Raw genomic sequence first — 25,468 nt, forward strand, 5'->3', positions numbered from 1 at the left:
CCCACAACCGGAAATGTAGCATCAGATGCTGACATTGAAGGAGACAAGAAGGAAACAAAAATGGAGAAAAGTTCCGTTCAAGCTGAAGAAGATGATACAATTATCAATAAGTCCACGGAGGAGTTCCCCGAGAATGTTTCTGATGATTTGGTTGATGTCAAGATCCAATGGAAAATGGAAGAAGAAACTCTTCCTAAAGACATAATTGTCGAAGCTATCGACTCACAACCAGAAATCCCAAATGCCATTGTTCAATGTGAGGAAGCTTTGGTGGAAATCACTATCACATCCTCCAACAACAATGCAGTTCAATCATTGGCAAACCAATTCCCTAGGCCAACAATAGAAGCCAAATCTCCCGTTGAAGAACAAACCATTAGTTTGCTAATGGACAACCCAGATGCTGAGGAAGAAGAAGCTGAAAAAGAACAGAACAAAGCAAAGTTCATTCAGTTTGTGGTGAAGAATGATAATACTAGCCTAAGGCAGCTGAGGAAGTTGTTCAAGGAAAAACTCCAACTTAACCATAAGAAGATGGAAAATAATAACATCAACACAAAAGTTGTTGGAGGTGGCGTGAAAGTGAGAACTGCTTTACAACCAGTGCCGGAAAACAGAATGACCGTGCATTAAAAGTCTAGAAAGAGAGAGCATTGTGCATGGTTCAAACTGTGGTTTGCCTCATGTTATTGATTTTGTGTTTGTTTTATTCTTTCCATGATGTATTTTGAGAGGAGGGAAAAATGAGGTAAATGATTAGTTTGTCTGAATTTTTGTTCATCAGTTCAATAATAAAAATGCTAGTAGTTTGTGTTTAAAAAAAAACAATACACTTACTGCAGCACCAAGATACAGGTTGTAGCCAAATTTCAGGAAAAAAATATATTCAGATTTTTGCATATCGAGAATTTGGTGAAACGCACCTTGAGTTTATTTACTCAACTAGTCCACGAGAATTTGTGATATGAACACTCTTGGCAGAGGTCCATTGACTCCATCACCATCATCAGCAGCATTAGAAATGGAGGGAGGTGAAAACCAAAATGCTTTCAACTTTTTGGCTGGGAATGATAATTCTTCTTTTGAGTATATCCAAAATACAGGTAAAATCTTGCTAATGAGTCAATCCCACGCCCATCCATCTAGTTCATCACAGAATACAAACACAACTTCAACATTAGTTACAGTAAAGAATTGATTGTTGACTCAACCAACATCAAGCAGCTTTTTTTATTTAACAATGTTGACTCAACTTAATTAGTATGCATTGTACAATAGAAGTAGAAGGCATTGTACAAATGAAGTAGAGTACATTGTACAAATGAAGTAGAGTACATTGTACAAATGAAGTAGAGTACTATTACAACTTCAACCATAATTATGTTCTACAGCCCAGCATTAGAAATTGAATAAAGAACCTTTGTTCACCTTTACCTAAAATACTAGCCTTTGTGTCCTCTCCACTTGATTTCTACTTTGGAATCATATTATTGTTAAACCATTTAATCACCCAAAAGCTTAAGCTGATGGGTTAAGATAAATTTTATATTGTATCACCTAGAATTCACTTCACTTTTGAACAAAAGGACCTCCTCAACTATCTACTCACTTTTGAACATACAACCTTGATAGAACACAGATGTGGTGTTTCTATTATATTGATATTTGAAACTCAATGTTACAATAAAAAGAAAATTACATAGAAATTACAAACAACAAACAAAGAAACCCTCCTACTCCGAAACACAAATAAACACAATTAAAAATACTACAATTAAAACCAAAAAAGGATCATGAGCCTTCTGCTTTCCCTATCTCTCATGGAGTATTGCAGGCCCTTCCTTTTACTAAAAACTGCCTGCCCTTTCCCATCTCCCTCTCGTTCATTTAACTTCCTGTTTTAGATAACTGTCATCTTTTTTAAGTAACTATTGTTAGTTCCTAAAGTGCCTTATTTTTCTTTCTTCTATTATAAGTAAATAACAATGGTGGCCTAACAGACCTCCTAAACTATTCACTCTAGACCATGTTAAATCACCAATTCATCCAAAAACTTATGAGGTAAATGTAATATTATATCTTCTAACCATTGTCAACTTAAAATATGCTTTTGACCATAACCAGTGGGTTTGCTGAAATTGAATGATGAATCCATAAAATAAAAATGAAGTTGAAAGTAGAAAAAATGGAAGGAAGAAAAATACCCCAAAAGTTATAAAAGCAATATGATCATAACAAATAATGGAAGGAAAAATTTTGGCCGGTGGGGAGAAAAGGGAAGACATGGGGTTCGGTTTACAGGGATTTTTCTTAATAATTGCTGGAAGAACAAAGAGGTTTGTGAGGAGATTTAAGGGTAACCACAAGAATGGCAGAATGCTAAATCCCAAAAGACTAAATGGTCAATCGAATGTTTTAGGCAGTTTGATCTTTAGCTGTTTTCTTGCTACTTTATGGAAATGTTGTAGAAAGAGTAGAACGATGACATAGTTCACTTTGTTTCTTTACGTACAAAATAACCATTGACTTAAATCAAAGACATTGCACCACAAATGACCATTAGAAAACAAAGTAGCCAATGACTTATGGAAATGGGGTAGAAAGAGTAGAATGATGATATAGTTAACTTTGTTTTTCTCTTTACAAAGTAGCCAATGACTTAAAAGAAAGACATTGCACAACTTGTGACCATTAGAAAATAATATACATAAGAAAGAATAAAAAATAAGCAGAAATTGAAAATGAAATTGGAAGTAGAAAAGAAATGGAAGAAAAATACCCCAAAACTTCAAAATGCAATATGATCATAACAAATTTGTATCATCATGAACAGATCGACCAAACTCCAAAACAGATTTTGCAGTGGGCTTCCGACTCAAATAAACAGCCTCCATGCTCACCAAAACGTTCCTAAGAAAGGATTCAGCTCCCTACCAACATGCATCACATCCCATAACTTTAATTTCTTCAGAAACAACGTAGTTAACTGAAGGTAAAAAAATCAGAACAAGAACACTAACCAACTTCTTAGGAATCAGCTCCCTACCTCCGAATGCGTCGGGTTCGTTCAGGATCAAAAGTTGCGTAGGGAAATCTTCACTCTTGGCTGAAGCAACAATAGCATGTAGAAAGTAGAAGAGTAAAGCTGGTTAGATCAGAATGCATCGGGTTCCTTCGGTATCAGAATTTGCGTAGGAAACTCTTCCCTCTTGGTTGAAGCAACAATTTCCAATAGAAAGTAGAAGAGTTAAACCAGTTAGATAAGAATGCGTCGGGTTCCTTCAGAATCAATACTTGCGTAGGAAACTCTTAACTCTTGGAGGAAGCAAAAATAACATGTAGAAACTCAAAAAGTTAAGTCGGTTAGGTCAAAATGCGTCGAGTTCCTTCGGAATCAGAATTTTCGTAAGGAACTCTTCACTCTTGGTCGAAGTAGGAATAGCCCGTTGGAAATAGATGAGTTAACACTTCAAAAATACTTCCTATAAAAAGTTATTATATATAGGGACAATCTTCCTTTGTGTTTGGACTGCACCCATGCATTTATAGCACAGGAGCATTCCTTTAGATCACATCGTATCCTTTAGAGATCGCAGTTTGCTACCTTGATTTTCAACTTTTGTCGAGCCCTTTAGAGTTAGTTTGGTTTGAAATAGAGATTGTTGTCTTATGCGATCAAGGTTGTGAAATATCTCACTATATTTTTTTTAATGGAACATTTGATTAGAGAGTAAGGGTTTTGAGAGGTCTTGGGAGGAGATTGAGACCATTGCTGGTTTAAGGCATTTGTTAGTTAAAAACATTACTTTATCCCGTATATCTAAGACAAGCCAAGCTTATTTTCTTCTTAAAACATACTATAATTAGTCAAACAAAAAAATGTTAATAGTCAAATACATTTTTTATTTGACAATTAATTGTGTTAATTACAACAATAACTATAAAAATTGGTTATCATCCTGTTTTGTTTAAAAATCAAATCAAGAGTTTAACTAAATGGAATGCACTACAATGATGATTCTGCTATTATCAGTAATACACAAACCTTGCATATTGAGTGATGAGGATCTCGAAGATTGACCAGTAGATTATCACTTTCAAAATCAAAGTGCACAATATTCTTTCTGTGCAGGTGTTCCATTCTAAAAGCCGCATCCATAGCAATCAAGAGGCGCTTCCACTTTTCAAGACTCCTGCATCAATTGTATTTATGCTTAATCTAAGGGTGAAGATACATTATACTGCAACTAACTTCTAACAAATTAAATTAAACGTATGAAAAATGAGAACAATTGTTACTTTTCATTCTTCAACAAAGCATTTTTGAGCGAACCATTGGCCATATATTCTGTTACTGTGGCCACAGATCTCCCAGGCCCATCAAGCACGACACCATAAAAAGTACCACATTTGGGTGGTGCAAATCAGCAAACTTAATTGCTTCATTCTAAAAATCTTCTCACTGGTACAATATAAAACAACAAAAAGGACTTGAGTCAAGGAACAAAAAGAAAAATACACGAATAACAAAAGAAAAGAAAAGCCAGTTGCTTAAAATGAACAACCTTGCGATCTTGTTTAGAAGGTTTCCCAGCAAAACACCTCTCATTGATTCGTTTTATAGCAACATCAGTCCCCTCCATTTTCCATGGTAAAAAGTGCCAAAGGTGCCGGACCCCAATTCTCTTAATTCTTCAAGGTCACTATTCTTTATTACCCGAAGGAAAGAAGAAAAAGAAAAAAAAAAGATGTTCGGATGGACAATTTAAACATAAAGTGCAACCTTAAGGTTAAAAATGGAAAACTAAGTATTACCTGCAAGCGGCCAAGGCCTTTTGACATTGGAAAACCAGGATTTGCTTTACCTAAAAGTCTTGTCCTGCCATCGTGGGCAAACATGAAACAAGAATAATTATGGCAAAAAACGTGACATATTCCCGTTGAATAGCCAAATGAATGATGTGTATGTTGCATCTTGTTTTGGAGAATGTTCAGCATTGTATTGGTGTCTTATTTACACTTTGTATAAATCAGTCAGATGTCTTGAATGGTGCTTTTGCATTGCTTTGTTTGCATTCCACTCTCAGATAATGGAAGACAATAAAAATAATCCTCTTGTTTTACTTGTGTTTTAGTATGCTTCCTTTTATCCATTGTTTGGAACTTTCCTTCAAATGGTTGAGCTTCTGGTGTCAAAGTACCATCACATTTGTTGTAATTTATTGAGCTCTTTAGTTATTTTATTACTCTAGTTGAATGGCATAACTTTCGTTTAAATATACATTCAAATCTAATCTTACTTTAACCACTAGTATATGTATGTATACGTGTAAACAAAATCTTGTAATATTGTGTTATCTTATTAACTATGTTGTGAAGTTTATGTAACATTTCACTTGATTGTACTTTTTTTTAAAATAGGACATTTTTTTCATAATTTTTCAAACACAACTAATATCTACTTGGACTCCTTGTACTCCTTGTAAATGGAGTGTATTCTTGATTAACTTAAACACTTAAATTTTTTTACCACACATATCAATTACTAAAATTTCATAATATCAAAATTCAACATATCCATAAGTTAAAAAACATATTTTGTAATAATACTCGAAATTTGGGATGGGTAGTCTGGGTTGTTAGTGTTGTCAGTGTTAGAATACCCCTAGTGGTTTGTGTCAAAAAAGTCTCCTTTTAAAAGTTGAAAGATGCCCTTAAACTTTCGAAAACGGTTCAAAAATACCATTGTCTTTGGTTTTAGATGAAAGTCGCTAAAGTTTTGTTTAAAAAATAATCATCAACTATTGAAAAGTTCTGTTTAAAAAATATTGATGAATTATTGAAAGTTCCATAAATATCCTTTTAAGCTTAAAAAAAATTCAAAAATATGTTCATCAATCCAATTCATACACCTATTTCTTTACACTTATAATAAAAAGCCCATAGAAAGTAGAGAACTTTTCACTCTTGCCTGAAGCTACAATAGCCCGTAGAAAGTAGGAGAGTTAAGCTTGTTAGGTTAGAATGCGTCGGGTTCGTTTGGGATCAAAACTTGCATCAGAACTCTTCACTCACGGTCGAAGCTACAATAGCTGGTAGAAAGTAGGAGAGGTAAGCCTATTAAGTCATAATGCATTGGGTTCTTTCAGGATCAAACTTTCGTAGGAAACTCTTCACTCTCGACCGAAGCCACAATAACTTGTAGAAAGTAGGAAAGATAAGTTGGTCAGGTCAAAATGCGTCGGGTTCCTTCCGTATTAGTATTTGCGTAGGGAACTCTTCACTCTTGGTGAAAGCAACAATTTCCTGTAGAAAGAAGGTGAGTTGAAGCGATTAGATCATAATGCGATGGGTTCCTTCGGGATCAATACTTGCGTAGGGAACTCTTAACTCTTGGTGGAAGCAAAAATAGCCCGTAGAAAGTCGAAGATTTAAGCCAATTAGTTTAGAATGTGTCGAGTTCCTTCGGGTTCAAAATTTTCGTAGGGAACTCTTCACTCTTGGTCGAAGCAACAATGGCCGGTTGAAAGTAGAAGAGTTAAGCCAGTTAGGTCAGAATGCATGTTTGGTTCTTTAGATATCCGAACTTGCACAGGGAAATCTTCACTCATGGTCGAAGCAACAATAACCTGTAGAAAGTAGGAGAGTTAAGCTGGTTAGGTCAGAATGTGTCGGCTTTCTTTGGGATCAGAACTTGTGTCGGGAACTCTTCACTCTCGATTGAAGCCACAATAGCTCGTAGAAAGTAGGAGAATTAAGCCGGTTAGGTTAAAATGCATCGGGTTCTTTGGGATCATAACTTCTTCGACAACTCTTCACTCTCGGCCGAAGCCACAATAGCCCGTAGAAAGTACGGGAGTTAAGCCATTTATGTTAGAATGCATCGGGTTCCTCGAGAATCAGAACTTGCGTAGGAAACTCTTAACTCTTAGTCAAAGCAACAATAACGCATAGAAAGTCGGGGAGTTAAGCCGGTTAGGTCGGTATGCATCGGTTTCTTCGGAATCAAAATTTGCTTAGGGAACTCTTCACTTTTGGCTGAAGCAACAATAGCCCGTAGAAAGTAGGAGAGTTAAGCTGGTTAGGTCGGAATGCGTCGGGTTCACTTCGTATCAAAATTTTCGTAGGGAACTCTTCCCTCCTGGCCAAAGAAATAATTTCATATAGAAAGTAGGAGAGTTAAAGCGGTTAGATCAGAATGTGTCGGGTTCCTTCGGGATCCATACTTGCGTAAGGAACCCTTAACTCTTGGCTGAAGCAAAAAGAGCCTGTACAAAGTCGGATAGTTAAGCCAATTAGGTCAGAAATGCGTCGATTTCCTTCAGGATCAAAATTTTCGTAGGGAACTCTTCACTCTTGGTTGAAGCTTCAATAACCCGTTGGAAGTAAAAGAGTTAAGCCAGTTAGGTGAGAATGCGTTTAGATCTTTCAATATAAGAACTTGCGTAGGGAAATCTTCACTTATGGTCGACGCAACAATAGCCCGTAGGAAGTAGGAGAATTAACTCGGATAGGTCAGACTGCATCGAGTTCCTTTGGGATCAGAACTTGTGTCAGGAACTCTTCACTCTCAGTTGAAGCCACAATAGCCCATAGAAAGTAGGAGAGTTAAGCCGAATATGTTAAAATGCATCGGGTTCCTTCCTGACCAGAAATTTCATGGAACTCTTCACTCTCGGCTAAAGCCACAATAGCCTGTAGAAAGTAGGAGAGTTAAGCCAGTTAGGTCAAAATGCATTTGGTTCCTTCGATATTAGAACTTGCATAGGGAACTCTTAACTCTTGGTCGAAGCAACAATAGCCCATAAAAAGGTTGAGAGTTAAGCCGGTTAGGTCGGAATGCGTCGGGTTCCTTCAGGATCAAAATTTGCGTAGGGAATGCTTTCTTGGCCGAAGCAACAATAACTTGTAGAAAGTAGGAGAGTTAAGCTGGTTAGGTCAAAATGTGTCAGGTTCCTTCAATATCAGAATTTCCATAGGGAACTCTTCCCTCTTGGCCGAAGCAATACTATAGAAAGTAGGAGAGTTAAAGTGGTTAAATCATAATTCATTGGGTTCCATCGGGACCAATACTTTCGTAGGGAACTCTTAACTCTTGGTGGAAGCAAAAATAGCCTGTAGAAAGTAAGAGAATTAAGACGGTTAGGTCAGAATGCATCGAGTTCCTTTGAAATCAGAATTTTCGTAGGGAACTCTTTACTATTGGCCGAAGCAACAATAGCTCGTTGGAAGTAGAAAAGTTAAGCCAGTTGGGTCAGAATGCATTTGGTTCTTTCGATATCAGAACTTGCATAGGAAAATCTTCACTCATGGTGAAAGCAATAATAGCTCGTAGAAAGTAATAGAGTTAAGCTGGTTAGGTTAGAATGCATCGAGTTCCTTTGGTATCATAACTTGTGTCAGGAACTCTTCCCTCTTAGCTGAAGCCACAATAGCCCATAGAAAGTATGAGAGCTAAGCAAAATAGGTTAAAATGCGTCGGGTTCCTTCCAGATCAGAACTTGTGTTGGGAACTTTTCACCCTCGGTTGAAGCCACAATAGACCATAGAAAGTAGGAGAGTTAAGCCGAATAGGTTAAAATGCATCTAGTTCCCTCGAGATCAGTACTTTCATCAACAACTCTTCACTCTCGACTAAACCCACAATAGCCCGTAGAAAGTAGGAGAGTTAAATCGGTTAGGTCAGAATGCGTCGGGTTCCTTTAGGATCAGAACTTGCTTAGAGAACTCTTCACTCTTGGTCGAAGCCACAATAGCCCGTAGAAAGTAGGGGAGTTAAGACGGTTGGGTCAGAATGCATCGGGTTCCTTCAGAATAAGAACTTGCATATAGAACTCTTAACTCTTGGTCGAGGCAACAATAGGTCGTTGGAAGTAGAAGAGTTAAGCTAGTTCGGTCAAAATGCATTCGGTTCTTTCGATATTAGAACTTGCGTAGGAAAATCTTCACTCATGGTCGAAGCAACAATAGCCCATAAAAAGTAGAAGAGTTAAGCATATTAGGTCAGAATGTATAGAGTTCCTTTGAGATCAGAACTTGTGTCCGGAACTCTTCACTCACGGCCGAAGCCACAATAGCCCATAAAAAGTAAGAGAGTTAAGCCGATCAGGTTAGAATGCGTCTGGTTCCTTCGTGATCAGAACTTGTTGGTGAACTCTTCACTCTCGACCAAGCAACAATAGCCTGTAGAATGTAGGAGAATTAAGTCGGATAGCTCAGAGTGCGTAGGGTTCCGTCCGGATCAAAACTTTCATAATGAAATCTTCACTTATGGTCGAAGCAACAATAACATGTAGAAAGTAGGAGAGTTAAGCCGATTAGGTTAGAATGCGTCGAGTTGCTTTGGGATTAGAACTTGTGTGAGGAACTCTTCACTCTCGGCCGAAGCCACAATAGCCCGTAGAAAGTAAAAGAGTTAAGCTGGTTTGATTAAAATGAATCGGGTTCTTTTAGAATCAGAACTTGTTCGTGAACTCTTCACTCTCGGCTGAACCTACAGTTAAGCCGTAAAATGTAGGAGAGTTAAGCCGAAAAGCTCAAAGTGTGTCAGGTTCCTTCCGAATCAGAACTTTTATCGGGAACTCTTCACTCTCGGCTAAAGCCACAATACCCCATAGAAAGTACGAGAGTTAAGTCGGTTAGGCAAAAATGCATCGGGTTCCTTCGTGATCAAAACTAGCGTAGAGAACTTTTCACTCTTTGGTCGAAGCCATAATAACCCGTAGCATGTAGGAGAGTTAAGCTGGTTAGTTCAGAATGTGTTGGGTTCCTTCGAGATCAGAACTTGTGTGGAGAACTCTTCAATCTTTGTCGAAGCCATAATAACCCATAGAAAGTAGGAGAGTTAAATCGATTAGGTCAGAGTGCATCGGGTTCCTTCGAGACATGAACGTGCATTAGGTACTCTTCACTCTTGGATGAAGCAATAACAGCCCATAGAAAGTTAGAGAGATAAGTTGATTAGGTCGCAATGCATCGGGTTCCTACGGGATCAAAACTTGCGTAGGGAACTTTTCACTTTTGGTTGTAGTAACTATAGCCGGTAGAAAGTAGGAGAGTTAAGCGGGTTAGGTCAAAATCCATCGGGTTCCTTTGAGTTCAGAACTTGCGTAAAGAACTTTTCACTTCGCCGAAGCCACAATAGGCCGTAGAAAGTAGGAAAGTCAAGCCGGTTAGGTCAGAATGCATCGGGTTCCTAAATTGCATAAGGAACTCTTCACTCTTGGTTGAAGCAACAATAGCCTGTAGAAAGTTGGATAGTTAAGCTAGTTAGGTCAGAATACGTCAGGTTCCTTCAGAATCAAAGCTTGCGTAGAGAACTCTTCACTCTTGGCTGAAGCAACAATAACCGGTAGAAAGTAGGAGAGTTAAGCTGGTTAGGTTGGAATGTATCAAGTTCTTTACGTATCAGAATTCACATAGGGAACTTTTTACTCTTGGCCAAAGCATCAATTTCTGTAGAAAGTAGGAGAGTTAAAGTGGTTAGGTCAGAATGCGTCGGGTTCCTTCGGGATCGATAGTTGTATAGGTAACTCTTCACTCTTGGCCGAAGCAACAATAGCTAGTTGAAAGTAGAAGAGTTAAGCCAATTAGGTCAGAATGCGTTGGGTTCCTTCGATATCAGAACTTGCGTAGGAAAATATTCACTCACGGCCGAAGCAACAATAGCCTGTAGAATGTAGGAGAGTTAAGCCGATTAGGTCAAAATTCGTTGGGTTCTACGGTATTCAACTTTTCCTTCCTTACACTTCTTTTTTTCTTGTTCATTTTATTGATATAATTTTTACCACAACTCATCAGATAGGAATTGATAACCATTTTCTTTTTTAGAACTGTTTTCTTTTTATTTTAAAAATTAAACATATATACAATGCTTGCACTTTTAAGATTAGTGGCGATTTAAGAAGAATGATGATGGTTCATTCGTGACTTTCATTTGTGGTTCTAGGCCTCTAAATTTTTTTTCAATTACAATACTATGACGTCAAATAACTGTCGCGAAAAGTATTATCCGAAAAGTTTCGCCTTTTCCCGCGCGTTTTTTTTCCTTTTGTGATAATTTTTTTTCCTCCCTCCATTTTGTGATATAAACAACTGTCGTAGTAGATAATTTTTGTTGTAGTGTTACTACATTTGGAACTTGACAAAAACCTGTTTGCTAGATGATCCCTTATATGACTCAATTTCTTTTTCCTAGTGTTTTTATTCACTTATAAAGTCATTTCAAACACAATACTATACATTTGATTTGTGAACTTTAGTCACTATGGTTTCTTTACCTATGCATTGCCAAATCAAGCACTATACCATAAAACTTCTAGGACTAACTTATGAATTGATCAATTAAAATGACATGATTTGCACTATAGACGCCTTTTGCACACCACTTAGGTTGGTTTAGCACTATAGTTCTTGTCTTATTTACCATTTTTGGTCGTTAATTCCTTCTTTGTTTTTCAATTTTTGGTAGTTTATGAGTTAAGAAAGCTCACACTTAAGCATTGTTTGATAGTCTTTACAGCCTAAGCACCTCTTGGACACTACATAGGTTGGTTGGCACTATAGTTGATGCACTTGCACACTTGGTTTCCATTTAAGGTCCTTAAGTCCTTTTTGGTCACTTTTTGGTAGGTTATGTGTTGGAAATTGATAAGAAACCCCTAGGCATTGGATCTAAGAATCATGTTAAACAACAAGACTCAAAGAACACAACCCCACTAGCCGCAAAACCAATTTGATTTCAACCCCTAAGATAGGCTACATACAAATTGCTTAGATGATCTAAGAAACCAAGGATCGAACAAAATTAGAAACTCCCATCAATCCTTAATCTTCAAAACACTCCACAAGTAAGGTAGATCAATTCTCACTTGAATGCTTCAAATGTTTGTGCATTCTATCACAACAGACAAGAACAAAATTCTACATTCTAGAATTTTCAGATTTCTTTCATCCCAAATTCTTCTTTTTAAATGTGGAAAAATTACAACCCTATTTATACTAATTAAAATATGAAATGAAAGGTCAAAACATTTAATTTGATAACCTTTCAACTAACATAATAACTAAAAACACATAAACATTATTTCTTAAACATTTAAATTTATGACTTTTGAGTTGCCCAAAATAACTCTTCAACTTCCAAGCATTGCATCTACTCAACTTCTTCATTTGATTCAATCATGATTTCTTGATCCATATCAGGAATGCTCACAGTTAAACATTCTTGGTTTGTCTTTAAACCTTAGGCACCTTTTGGACACTACTTGGGTTGGTCTGGCACTATAGTTGTTGCTTTTGTGCACTTATTTTCATTTTGGGTCGTTAAGTCCTTTTTTCTGACATTTTGGTAGATTTTGAGTTGAGAAAGCTCACACTTAAGCATTCTTTGGTTGTGTTTATATAATAGGCACGTTTTTTAAACTACTTAGGTTTGTTTGGCACTATAATTATTGCACATGCGCACTTGGTTGCCATTTCGGGTCGTTAAGTTATTTTTTCAGATATTTTGGTAGGATATGAGTCGACAAAGCTCACACTTACAAGTTCTTGGGTTGCATTTACAGCTTAGGCACTTTTTGGACACTACTTAGGTATGTTTCGCACTATAGTTGTTTCACTTAGGCACTTGGTTGCCAATTGGGGTCGTTAAGTCTTTTTTTTTTTACATTTTTGTTTGTTATGAGTCGAGAAAGCTCACACTTAAATATTATTTGGTTGCGTTTATAGCTTACGCAACTTTTGGATACTACTTAGGTATGTTTGACATTTTATTTGTTGCTCTTGGGCACATGCTTGCCATTTCGAGTCGTTAAATCATTTTTTCTGACTTATCGGTAGGTTATGAGTCGGGAAAGCTCACACTTAAGCATTCTTTGGTTGTCTTTAAACCTTAGTCACCTTTTAGACACTAATTAGGTTGTTTTAACAGCATATTTGTTTAACTTACGCACTTGGTTGAAATTTTTGTTCATCAAGTCCTTTTTTGTGATTTTTTGGTAGCTTATGAGTTAAGAAAGCTCACACTTAAGCATTCAATGGTTGCCTTTACAACTTAACACCGTTTGGATAGTAGTTAGGTTGGTTTGACACTATAGTTATTGAATTTGGGCACTTGGTTGCCATTTCGGGTTGTTAAGTCATTTTTTTCTCATTTTTTCGTAGCTTATGAGTTGGAAAAGCTCACAGTTAAGCATTGTTTGGTTGATTTTAAGCCTTATGCACCTTTTGGACACTAGTTAGGTTAGTTTGGCACTATATTTGTTGCACTTGGGCACTTGGTTGCAATTCGAGTCGTTAAGTCCTTTTTTCTAACATTTTGGTAGGTTATAAGTAGAGAAAGTTCACACTGAAGCATTCTTTGATTGCATTTACAACGTAGGCACCTTTTGGACACTACCTAGGTTGGTTTGGCATTATAGCTGTTGCACTTGGACACTTGATTTCCACTTCAGGTCGTTAAGTCCTTTTTCTCACATTTTTTAAAGTTATGATTTGGAAAATCTCACACTTAAGCATTTTTTTTGCTGTCTTTAAACCTTAGGAACCTTTTGGACATTAATAAGGTTTCTTTGGCACCATAGTTGTTGCACTTTGGCACTTGGTTGCAATTTCGGGTTGTTAAGTCCTTTTTTCTAACTTTTGTTAGGTTATGAGTCGGGAAAGCTAACACTTAAGCATTCTTTTGTTTCCTTTACAGCTTACGCACCTTGGTTTGGCACTATAGTTGTTGTACCTTGGCATTTGGTTGTCATTCCGGGTTGTTAAATTCTTTTTTCTAACTTTTTAGTTGGTTATGAGTCTAGAAAGCTCACATTTAAGCATTCTTTGGTTTTCTTTAAAGCTTAGGCACCTTTTGGACACTACTTAGGTTTATTTGGCACTATAGTAGTTGCATTTGGGCACTTGGTTGCGATTTTAGGTTGTTCAGACCTTTTTTTCTCACTTTTTGGTAGCTTATGCATTGGAAAAGCTCACAGTTAAGCATCGTTTGGTTGTCTTTAAATCTTAGGCACATTTTGGACACTAGTTAGGTTTGTTTGGCACTATAGTGTTGCATCTGGACACTTGGATGCAATTTGTGTCGTTAAGTCCTTTTTTCTAATATTTGAGTAGGTTATGAGTAGAGAAAGCTAACACTTAAACATTCTTTGTGTTGGAATTTATGTCCTAAAACAGAACAAGAATTCTAACCAACGATAACAAAAAAATCCACCTTAACCCTTGATCCATGCCGTCCATTGGGAGGTACAGCACTGGACATGATTGAGAACTATCGGTTCCCAGCCGCAAGTTTCGACATCGACAAAGATTTTCCAAGGGAAATGAAAATTTTGGAAATGGGTAGTGAAGAAAAATAAGGTTGAAAGGATTTTGTTTGGAGAGTGGACAAAATTATGACCGATGTGGAGAAAAGGGGCTCCGATTCTAGGGATTTTTTCAATGATTGTTGGAATAACAAAGAGATTGTGAGGAGATTTAAGGGCAACGACAAGAATGGCAGAATGTTAAATCCCAAAAGACTAAATGGCCAATTGAATGTTTAAGTAGATTGATTTGCCTGTTAGCTGTTTTCTTGCTTCTTTACGGAAATGGGGTAGAAAGAGTAGAACGATGACATAGTTCACTTTGTTTTTCTCTTTACAAAGTAGCCAATGACTTAAAAGAAAGACATTGCACAACAAGACCATTAGAAAATAATATACGTAAGAAAGAATACAACGTAAGCAGAAAAGAAATGGAAGAAAAATACCCCAAAACTTCAAAATACAATATGATCATAACAAATTTGTATCATCATGAACAGATCGAACAAACTCCAAAACAGATTTTGCAGTGGGCTTCCGACTCAAATAAACAGCCTCCATGCTTGCCAAATTCCTAAAGGCAGCGCAATTAAGCAGTAACCATCAATTCAAATCAACAGGAAAGACAGAAAGAGTTGCAATGCGTTAGTTTACTGTTTCAGATCGCTTTAGAAGGGGACCCTGCAACAAATTCCGACCAGACCCAGAGGCCAGCTGCCGCTTGATCTTCTCCAAACTGTCCCCGGCATCTTCCGCTCTCTCCACCAACAACAATCATAAATTAAAAACATGTTGAGCCAACAAAGATACACACCAGCAAACTTTTGAACATAGGACCCTCCTAAACTACTCACTTTTGAACATAGGACTTCCCCAACTATCTACTCACTTCTGAACATACAACCTTGATAGAACACTTATGTACTGTTTCTATTATATTGATATTTGAGACTTAAAGTTGCAATAGAAAGAAAATTACAGAGAAATTACAAACAACAAGCAAAGAAACCCTCCTAATCCAAAACAGAAATAAACACAATTCAAAATACTACAATTAAAACCAGAACAATTCTGGCAGGCCCTTCCTTTTACTAAAAACTGCCTGCCCTTTCCCATCTCCCTCTCATCCATTTAACTTCCTGTTTTAGATAACTGTCATCCTTTTGAATAAGTAACTGTGTTGATTACTAACGTGCCTTACTTTCCTTTCTTCTATTATAAGTAAAATAACAATGGTGGTCTAACAGACCTCCTAAACTATCCACTCTAGAGCATGTTAAATCACCAATTCATCCAAAAACTAATGACGTAAATGTAATATTATATCTTCAACGTAAATGTAAATGTAAACTAATGACACTACAAGTGATTTTGAAACTAAGACATTGAAGCAGTCTGTTAGGAAGGGTGATGGAACCAGCAAGAGTGGGGGGAGTTCTTTAAAACAATCAGAGGTCAAGAGAAAGAAGGGATCAGCTAAATCTATTTCTGGAAAAAACGTGAAAAGATTGTCAGGTGATGATGATAAAAAGGAAACCACACCTGTGCTGAAACCAGCCTCCAAAAATTGGAAGTAAATCAAAGGATCAAGGCACTCTTGAAATTGGAAGTAAACTTGGTAGCACAGGGAATACGTGGGGTTCGGCTTACAGTGATTTTTCTTAATGATTGTTGGAAGAACAAAGAGATTGTGAGGAGATTTAAGGGTAACGACACAAATGCAGAATGTTAAATCCAAAAAGGCAAAATGGCCAATTGAATATTTAAGGAAGTTTGATCTGCCTGCTAGCTGTTTTCTTGCTTCTTTATGGAAATGTGTAAGACCTCCAATTATTCATACATATCAAAGGAGGGGCAGAAAAGTAATTGGACAAATTAATAATGAGGAAGGAAAAAGAGGAGGAGATCGTGCAGGTGGGGCCCAGGCACAGAAATAAGAGAAAGATGAGAGAAGGAATATAAATAGGTTTTTTAGGTCTAGGGGAGGTAGGTTTTATTTTTATCCTGAAGTTGGCGGCTGCTTAGCCTAGAGGAATATCCAGTCTTTCCCTAGAGGAAGCTGGGTTTGTCTTCATTATTCCTTGTTTTTCTTGAATCTTTATGTTTTTCTGTACTCATTTTGGCTATATATAAATAAAGATAGCAGAGGGCTACCTCTGTTTTTGGCCATTGTAAGGGAGAAATAGTGAAGTAAGCAAGTTGAATCCTTACATATTGGTATCAGAGCCTCCACACTGGGGGTGATCACGCGTCTGATGGCTCAAAGACAGATAGAAGAACGGGTAGAAGGTACTGAAAAGGAAATTATGAGTCTGAAGGAGATGATGCTGGAAATGAAGAAATCGATGGATCGAATGACAGACGAGCTAAGAGAAAACCATGGTGCTAAGAAAAAAGAAGAAGCAGGGACTACGGACGACATCAGGTTGAAACTGAAGGGAAAACTGGAAGAGGCCGGAACCACAGTCGAGTCGGGTGGAAGCAGCGCAGACCGAAGTAAGTACAAAAAATTAGAAATGCCACTGTTTACAGGGGTGAACCCTGAATCCTGGGCGTACCGAGCAGAACATTTTTTTGATATAAATGACTTACCGGAAGCTGAGAAGGTCAAAGTAGCAGTCGTGAGTTTTGGACAGGAAGAGGTAGACTGGTTTAGATGGAGTAATCGTAGAAAGAGGGTGGAATCTTGGGAGGACTTGAAGGAAAGGATGTTTGATTTCTTTAATGATACAGGACAGCAGAGCTTGGGGGCAAGATTAATCCGTATTAAGCAAGAAGGCTCATACAGCGAGTACGTTAAGAAGTTTGTTACATACTCAGCCCCCCTCCCGGACATGGCAGAAAGTGTTCTGCTGGATGCGTTTTTAACGGGTCTGGAACCCTCACTGCAAGCGGAAGTAATCAGCAGACACCCTCAAACTTTAGAGGAATGTATGAAGGAAGCTCAGCTGGTGAATGATAGGAATATAGCATTAAAACTGGCGATGGAAGAGTTGGATATAGTTGAGCCCAAAAGGAATGAGAACAGCAGCAAATTTCAAGGAAAAAATGAGAAGACAGAAAGTAAAAAGACAGAGTTTGTGATGAAGCAGGTAACTATTCCATTGAAAAATGATTACCAGAAAAAAGATCCCCCAATTAAACGGCTGTCGGATACGGAATTTAGAGCAAGGCTGGATAAGGGGCTTTGTTTCAGATGTAATGAAAAGTACGCCCCAGGCCATCGATGTAAAGGGAGAGAAAAAAGAGAGTTGATGCTCCTTATACTAAATGAGGAAGAAGACCACAAAAGGGAAGAGGATACAGAGGATGAGGCAAGCGAAGTAATAGAACTGAATCATCTGGAATTGAATATGGATAACCCTATTGAATTGAGGTTGATCACGGGAGTTACATCAAAGGGGACGATGAAATTAAAAGGACATGTGAACGGAAGGGAAGTAGTTATTCTGATTGACAGCGGGGCGACCAATAACTTCATCAGCCAAGTGTTGGTAGATGAACTACAGCTGAGCATCGATCCGGGAACTCGTTTTGGAGTTACCATTGGGAATGGCAACCAATGTGAAGGAAGTGGGATTTGCAAGAGGGTGAAGGTGAAGTTAAAAGAGTTAACAATCGTAGCAGATTTCCTAGCGGTAGAGTTAGGAACGGTAGACTTGGTGCTTGGGATGCAATGGCTAGATTCGACAGGAACCATGAAGGTTCACTGGCCATCCCTAACCATGACGTTTTGGATGAAGGGTAGAAGAATAATCCTAAAAGGTGACCCTTCTCTAACGAAGTCAGAATGTTCATTGAGAACCTTAGAGAAAACGTGGCAATCCGGGGACCAAGGATTCCTCTTGGAATTCCAAAACTATGAAGTAAACTATGAAGGAGAATCGGAAACAGAAGCTGAATTGAAGGGAAAGGAAGAAGGATTACCCATGGTTCAGCGATTGCTCGAGCAATATGCAGATGTCTTTAGGTTGCCCACGGGTTTACCGCCAAGGAGAGCCATAGACCATCGCATTCTGACCGTGGCCGATCAGAAACCAATTAATGTAAGACCATATAAGTATGGCCATGTACAAAAGGAAGAGATTGAAAAATTGGTGTTAGAAATGTTACAAGCTGGGGTGATTCGTCCAAGCCGCAGCCCATATTCGAGCCCGGTCCTCTTAGTGAAGAAAAAAGATGGAGGGTGGAGATTTTGTGTAGATTACAGGAAACTCAATCAAGTAACGGTGGCTGATAAATTTCCAATTCCCGTGATCGAAGAACTCTTAGATGAACTTCATGGTGCGACAGTTTTCTCAAAGTTAGACCTTAAATCTGGATACCACCAGATTAGGATGAGGGAGGAAGATGTGGAGAAAACAGCTTTCCGCACGCATGAAGGACATTATGAGTTCTTGGTGATGCCTTTCGGCCTTACGAATGCTCCTGCCACCTTCCAATCTCTCATGAACGAGGTGTTCAAACCATTCCTTCGAAGGTGTGTCCTGGTTTTTTTTTATGACATTCTAGTTTATAGTGTGGACATAGATGAGCACATGAAACATTTAGGAATGGTTTTTGCTATCTTGAGGGACCATGAATTGTTTGCAAATAGGTCTAAATGTGTCATTGCTCATTCCCAAGTTCAATATTTGGGTCATCTGATTTCCAGCAGAGGAGTGGAGGCTGATGAGGACAAGATTCGCAGTATGGTAAATTGGCCACGGCCGAAAGATATAACTGGGCTGAGGGGATTCCTTGGACTGACTGGGTATTATAGAAGATTTGTGAAAAGCTATGGAGAAATAGCTGCACCCTTAACCAAATTACTTCAGAAAAATGCATTCCATTGGAATGAGGAAGCTACAATAGCGTTTGACCAGCTGAAGCTAGCAATGACAACCTTACCGGTATTAGCATTGCCGGATTGGTCTCAGCCCTTCACAATCGAAACTGATGCTTCAGGAGTAGGTTTAGGTGCAGTTTTATCACAGAATGGTCATCCCATCGCATTCTTCAGCCAGAAACTGTCCCCAAGAGCCCAGGGTAAGTCGATCTATGAAAGGGAATTGATGGCGGTTGTCCTTTCGGTGCAAAAATGGAGACATTATCTCCTGGGCAGAAAGTTCACAATTGTTTCAGATCAGAAGGCTCTGAAATTTCTGTTAGAACAGAGGGAAGTTCAGCCTCAATTCCAAAAGTGGCTCACAAAACTTTTGGGGTATGACTTTGAGATCTTATACCAGCCGGGTCTGCAGAATAAGGTGGCGGATGCTCTCTCAAGGAAGGACCATTCGGTGGAGTTAAATACAATGACAACCACAGGCATAGTTGATATAGAGATAATAGCGAAGGAAGTTGAAATGGATCAAGAACTTCAGAAAATTATTGCCGAACTTAAGGGAGAGGTGGATCAAGGTGGGAAATACCAGTGGAACAATGGCAGGCTGCTATATAAAGGAAGGATGGTGCTGCCGCGAAATTCCTCCCTCATTCCGAGTCTTCTACACACGTTCCATGATTCCATATTAGGAGGGCACTCGGGATTCTTGAGAACCTATAAAAGAATGAGTGGGGAACTATTTTGGAAAGGAATGAAGGCTGATATCAAGAGATATGTAGAAGAATGTGACACTTGTCAACGTAATAAGTTCGAAGCTACAAAGCCTGCGGGAGTTCTGCAACCCATTCCTATCCCCGACAAGATATTGGAGGATTGGACCATGGATTTTATTGAAGGGCTGCCAATAGCAGGAGGTTACAACGTGATTATGGTAGTCGTCGACCGCCTAAGTAAGTACTCCTACTTCTTGCCTCTGAAACACCCGTACACAGCCAAGCAAGTGGCTTCAATTTTTTTGGAAAAAGTGGTCAGCAAACATGGAATACCCAAGTCCATTATTACCGACCGTGATAAGATCTTCCTTAGCAATTTCTGGAAGGAGTTGTTCACTACCATGGGCACCATTTTGAAGAGAAGCACGGCATTCCATCCCCAAACCGATGGACAAACCGAGAGGGTAAACAGATGCCTAGAGACCTATTTGAGATGCTTTTGCAATGAACAACCGAAGAAATGGGATAAACTGATCCCTTGGGCGGAATTATGGTATAACACAACCTTCCACGCATCCACCAAAACTACTCCTTACCAATCTGTTTTTGGAAGAACTCCCCCGCCACTGCTGTCATATGGATGGAAGCAATCTCCTAACAATGACGTAGAAGTCATGTTGAAGGAGAGAGATTTAGCACTCAATGCACTGAAGGAAAACCTATGCATAGCTCAAAATAGAATGAAGAAAATGGCAGACCGAAACCGCAGGGAGCTCAAATTCAAAATTGGGGATGAAGTGTATTTGAAACTACGACCCTATCGACAAAGATCACTAGCTCGGAAGAAATGTGAAAAGCTATCCCCAAAATTTTATGGGCCGTATGAGGTTATTGAAGAGATAGGAGAGGTCGCTTATCGATTGCAACTACCGCCCGAGGCCGCCATTCACAATGTCTTTCACGTGTCTCAACTGAAACTGAAGTTGGGAAAACAACATGTAGTCCAGCAACAACAGCCTATACTAACTGAGGATTTTGAACTACAATTGTGGCCGGAAAACGTGCTGGGAATAAGGTGGAACAAGGAGCTAGGAGGCAATGAGTGGCTGATCAAATGGAAGAACTTACCAGACAGTGAAGCAACGTGGGAATCAGTTTACCTATTGAATCAGCAGTTCCCTCAGTTTCACCTTGAGGACAAGGTGAACTTGGAGCCTCGGGGTATTGTAAGACCTCCAATTATTCATACATATCAAAGGAGGGGCAGAAAAGTAATTGGACAAATTAATAATGAGGAAGGAAAAAGAGGAGGAGATCGTGCAGGTGGGGCCCAGGCACAGAAATAAGAGAAAGATGAGAGAAGGAATATAAATAGGTTTTTTAGGTCTAGGGGAGGTAGGTTTTATTTTTATCCTGAAGTTGGCGGCTGCTTAGCCTAGAGGAATATCCAGTCTTTCCCTAGAGGAAGCTGGGTTTTGATAGAACTAAGTCGTGCACAGCGGAAAAAGAATCGATTTTCTACCCTAATTGCCACAATTAACATGTAACCATAAACTAATCAAATTAGGGTTTTAAGAAGTATTACCTTTGAAGCTTTCAAAAGGTTTGATGTCTTCTTACCAATTCTACCCGAGACCACCACTAGTACTCAACTGTTATCCTCTAGACAAAGAACCGGGTTGTGGGACCCAATTTTGGTGTAGAAAGTAATGGAGATAAAATGAGATTGGAAGCTTTCTTTTTTCTTTTGTTGAGATTATGAAAAATGATAAAAGAGGCAAAAGTTCTTCAACATTTGAAAACATCTCTATTTATAGCCTAATTACATGCAAAAATGCATGCAATTCAATTGCCAAATCTCAACATCTAATATTCCACTAACAATTAGTGGAACTTAGTGGGCTAGGTGTCTATATCTCATATAGCCACATATCCCACTAAGAGTTAGTGGGATTATCCAACAAAATGTTGGATTTTCCCACTAACTTAGTCCAAGGGTAAAATGGTCATTAGATTTTTCTAGTCAAAAGTCAAACTTTGACTTTTCTAAGTCAAAAGTCAATATTTTGACTTTTTACCATTTTGTCCGTCTTGACTAATTCCAACCTCCCGAGCATGAATCCGCATTCATTTTTCCAAAATTCAAATCACATTTGAATATAAGGCCGGTCAAAGTTTGACTTTTCAAAGTCAAAAGTCAACATTTTGACTTTTTACTATTTTTGACCAATTCCGAGCTTCTTAGTATGAATCCGCATTCATACTTATAGTATGTAAAACATAAAGCTCTATTTCTAATTAGAAGACCGACGATTATATCACTGTATATGTCGGTTGTCCTTTCTTCTCCCTATTCGAACAATTCGACTTATTTCATCACACTGTTCTAAGTTTAATCCATATGAGCTAGCAGAGGAACCTAATGGACCTATAGATCATGGGCTCCAACGATTCAAGATTAACTAGCTAAACTCTTTTAAACCGAGTTAATCAACATTCGTTAACTAACGGGTCATTCCACTAAAGTCCCGTAGTTGCACTCCCCTCACTATAGATATATTTGTGTCCATTTGATAAAACCATAATCAGTAAGTTAATCCTTCACAGGTTGCTCGTAACCTTGGCTGGGTCAAAATACCGTTTTACCCCCAAGATTACATCTTGCTCCTTAAGTCCCACTAATCCACTATTGAACAATTGGTTTAAGGTTCAACCTATAAACTTAATCCCTCTCGGGCCAATGAGAGGGTGGGGCCCCTTGTTCAAGACTTGGATTCAGTGCTTAAGAGAGCAACCTATCTACTAACCCTAAAGCGGGTAGGAGTGAATTCCATCTTGTACCCTATGTTCCCAGCTATCCACCCGATCTTACCCCTGAAATGGGAGGCTTATTGGGCCAACGCTGATGAGCTGCCCTCACCTATGCAGATCTAAGGATAATCTCGTATGAACAGGAGTTCATAGTTAACTCAGGATTAAGACTAAGTTACCTAGGTCATCAATAATTGAGATAGTCAGTTTTAAACAGTAAACGGTGTTATAACGTAAAAATGACTAATTCATGGTTCAGTCTTATGTAAACATTTTACATAGGATGCCCCCACTTTCATGTCTCTACATGAACGATTAGGATCACATCGTTTGTACTACAAAGTAGGCCGCATCCATAGTCTCTCAAAATAAGGCGCCCAACCTTTATTTCATATACTATAGACTATTTAGGCTATATACTCGAACTTGATCCACGTTTATGTTTACACATAAAGTTCAAGTTTATTCAAAAAATAGCCTTGGAACTTTGATTTATTGGATTTAAGATTATAATATTTAATTTCTCAATAACAACTTTATTGAATAGAATATGATTTACAAACTACGAGTTTTAGGACAAAAAATTCCAACAGGTTTGTCTTCATTATTCCTTGTTTTTCTTGAATCTTTATGTTTTTCTGTACTCATTTTGGCTATATATAAATAAAGATAGCAGAGGGCTACCTCTGTTTTTGGCCATTGTAAGGGAGAAATAGTGAAGTAAGCAAGTTGAATCCTTACAAAAATGTTGCAGAAAGAGTAGAACGATGACATAGTGCATAATGTGTTTCTCTTTACAAAGTAACCAATGACTTACAAGAAAGACACCACACAACAAATGACCATTGGAAAACAATATACATATGAAAAACTAAAAAAATTGCAGAAATTGAAAATGAAACTGGAAGTAGAAAAGAAATGGAAGAAAAATACCCTAAAAGTTGCAAGTGCAATAGGATCATAACAGATTGGTATCATCACGAACAGATTGAACAAACTCCAAAACAGATTTTGCAGTGGGCGTCCAACTAAAATAAACAGCATCCATGCTCGCCAAAACGTTCCTAAGAAGTGACACCATTTCACAACAAGTAGCCAATGACTTAAAAGAAAGATATTGCACAACAAGTGACCATTAGAAAATAATAAACAGAAGAAAGAATAAAAGATAAGCGGAAATTGGAAGAAGAAAAGAAATGGAAAAAAAATACCCCACAACTTCAAAATGCAGTATGATCATAACAAATTTGTATCATCATGGACAGATCGAACAAACTCCAAAACAGATTTTGCAGCGGGCTTCCGACTCAGATAAACCGCCTCCATGCTCCCCAAAACGTTCCCAAGAAAGGATTCAGCTCCCTACAAAAAACAATGTAACTAACTCAAGGTAAAAAAAAAAAACAGAACAAGAACACTAACCAACTTTTAAGGAATCAGCTCCCTGCCAACATGCATCACACCCCATAACTTTAATTTCTTCAAATAGAAAGGATTTAACTCAAAGTAAAAAAAAAAACAGAACACGAACTCTAACCAACAAAAATAGAAAAACCAACCTTAACCCTTGATCCTTGCCGTCCATCGGGAGGTTCAGCACTGGACATGATCGAGAACATTCGGTTCCCAGCCACAGGTTTGGCCATCGACAAAGATTTTCAGAGGGAAATGAAATTTTTGGAAATGGGTAGTGAACAAAAGTAAGGCTGAAATGATTTTGTTTGGAGAGTGGGCAAAATTCTGGCGAGTGAGGAGAAAAGGGAATACATGGGGTTCGGTTTACAGGAATTTTTCTTAACGATTGTTGGAAGAACAAAGAGATGTGAGGAGATTTAAGGGTAACGACACAAATGCAGAATGTTAAATCCAAAAAGGCGAAATGGCCAATTGAATATTTAAGGAAGTTTGATCTGCCTGCTAGCTATTTTCTTGCTTCTTTATGGAAATGTTGCAGAAAGAGTAGAACGATGACATAGTGCATAATGTGTTTCTCTTTACAAAGTAACCAATGACTTACAAGAAAGACACCACACAACAAATGACCATTGGAAAACAATATACATATGAAAAACTAAAAAATTTGCAGAAATTGAAAATGAAACCAAATGACCATTGGAAAACAATATACATATGAAAAACTAAAAAATTTGCAGAAATTGAAAATGAAACTGGAAGTAGAAAAGAAATGGAAGAAAAATACCCTAAAAGTTGCAAGTGCAATAGGATCATAACAGATTGGTATCATCACGAACAGATCGAACAATCTCCAAAACAGATTTTGCAGTGGGCGTCCAACTAAAATAAACAGCATCCATGCTCGCCAAAACGTTCCTAAGAAGTGACACCATTTCACAACAAGTAGCCAATGACTTAAAAGAAAGCTATTGCACAACAAGTGACCATTAGAAAATAATATACAGAAGAAAGAATAAAAAGATAAGCAGAAATTGGAAGAAGAAAAGAAATGGAAGAAAAATACCCCAAAACTTCAAAATGCAGTATGATCATAACAAATTTGTATCATCATGGACAGATCGAACAAACTCCAAAACAGATTTTGCAGCAGGCTTCCAACTCAAATAAACAGCCTCCATGCTCCCCAAAACGTTCCTAAGAAAGGATTCATCTCCCTACCAATAAATTTTAAAGTATATGTAAATTTTAGATATTAAGTAAAAAAGAGAATATGTAAGTTGAATTTAATCGGTAAGAATATGGATGTCTAGAAACAAATTTTTAATTTTTTAAAAGTTGATTGATAATTATTTGATTTCTTTAAATTCAACAACAACATAAAATTCGATAAGAGAAGG

The 25,468-nt window shown here is 38.0% G+C and overlaps 1 long non-coding RNA gene across 1 annotated transcript; it reads right to left on the reverse strand.

Annotated features, from left to right (window-relative positions):
• Positions 1-3,030: 3,030 nt before the first annotated feature.
• On the reverse strand, positions 3,031-15,169 carry LOC116405945. Its single transcript, XR_004219027.1, has 6 exons — positions 14,961-15,169; positions 4,816-4,879; positions 4,566-4,708; positions 4,300-4,462; positions 4,046-4,193; positions 3,031-3,106 (listed from the first exon to the last, which is right to left on the reverse strand). It is a non-coding gene; the product is annotated as an uncharacterized LOC116405945 (long non-coding RNA).
• Positions 15,170-25,468: the final 10,299 nt, after the last annotated feature.

This window comes from Cucumis sativus, unplaced genomic scaffold, assembly GCF_000004075.3.
Source record: "Cucumis sativus cultivar 9930 unplaced genomic scaffold, Cucumber_9930_V3 scaffold47, whole genome shotgun sequence".
Lineage (NCBI taxonomy): Eukaryota > Viridiplantae > Streptophyta > Magnoliopsida > Cucurbitales > Cucurbitaceae > Cucumis > Cucumis sativus.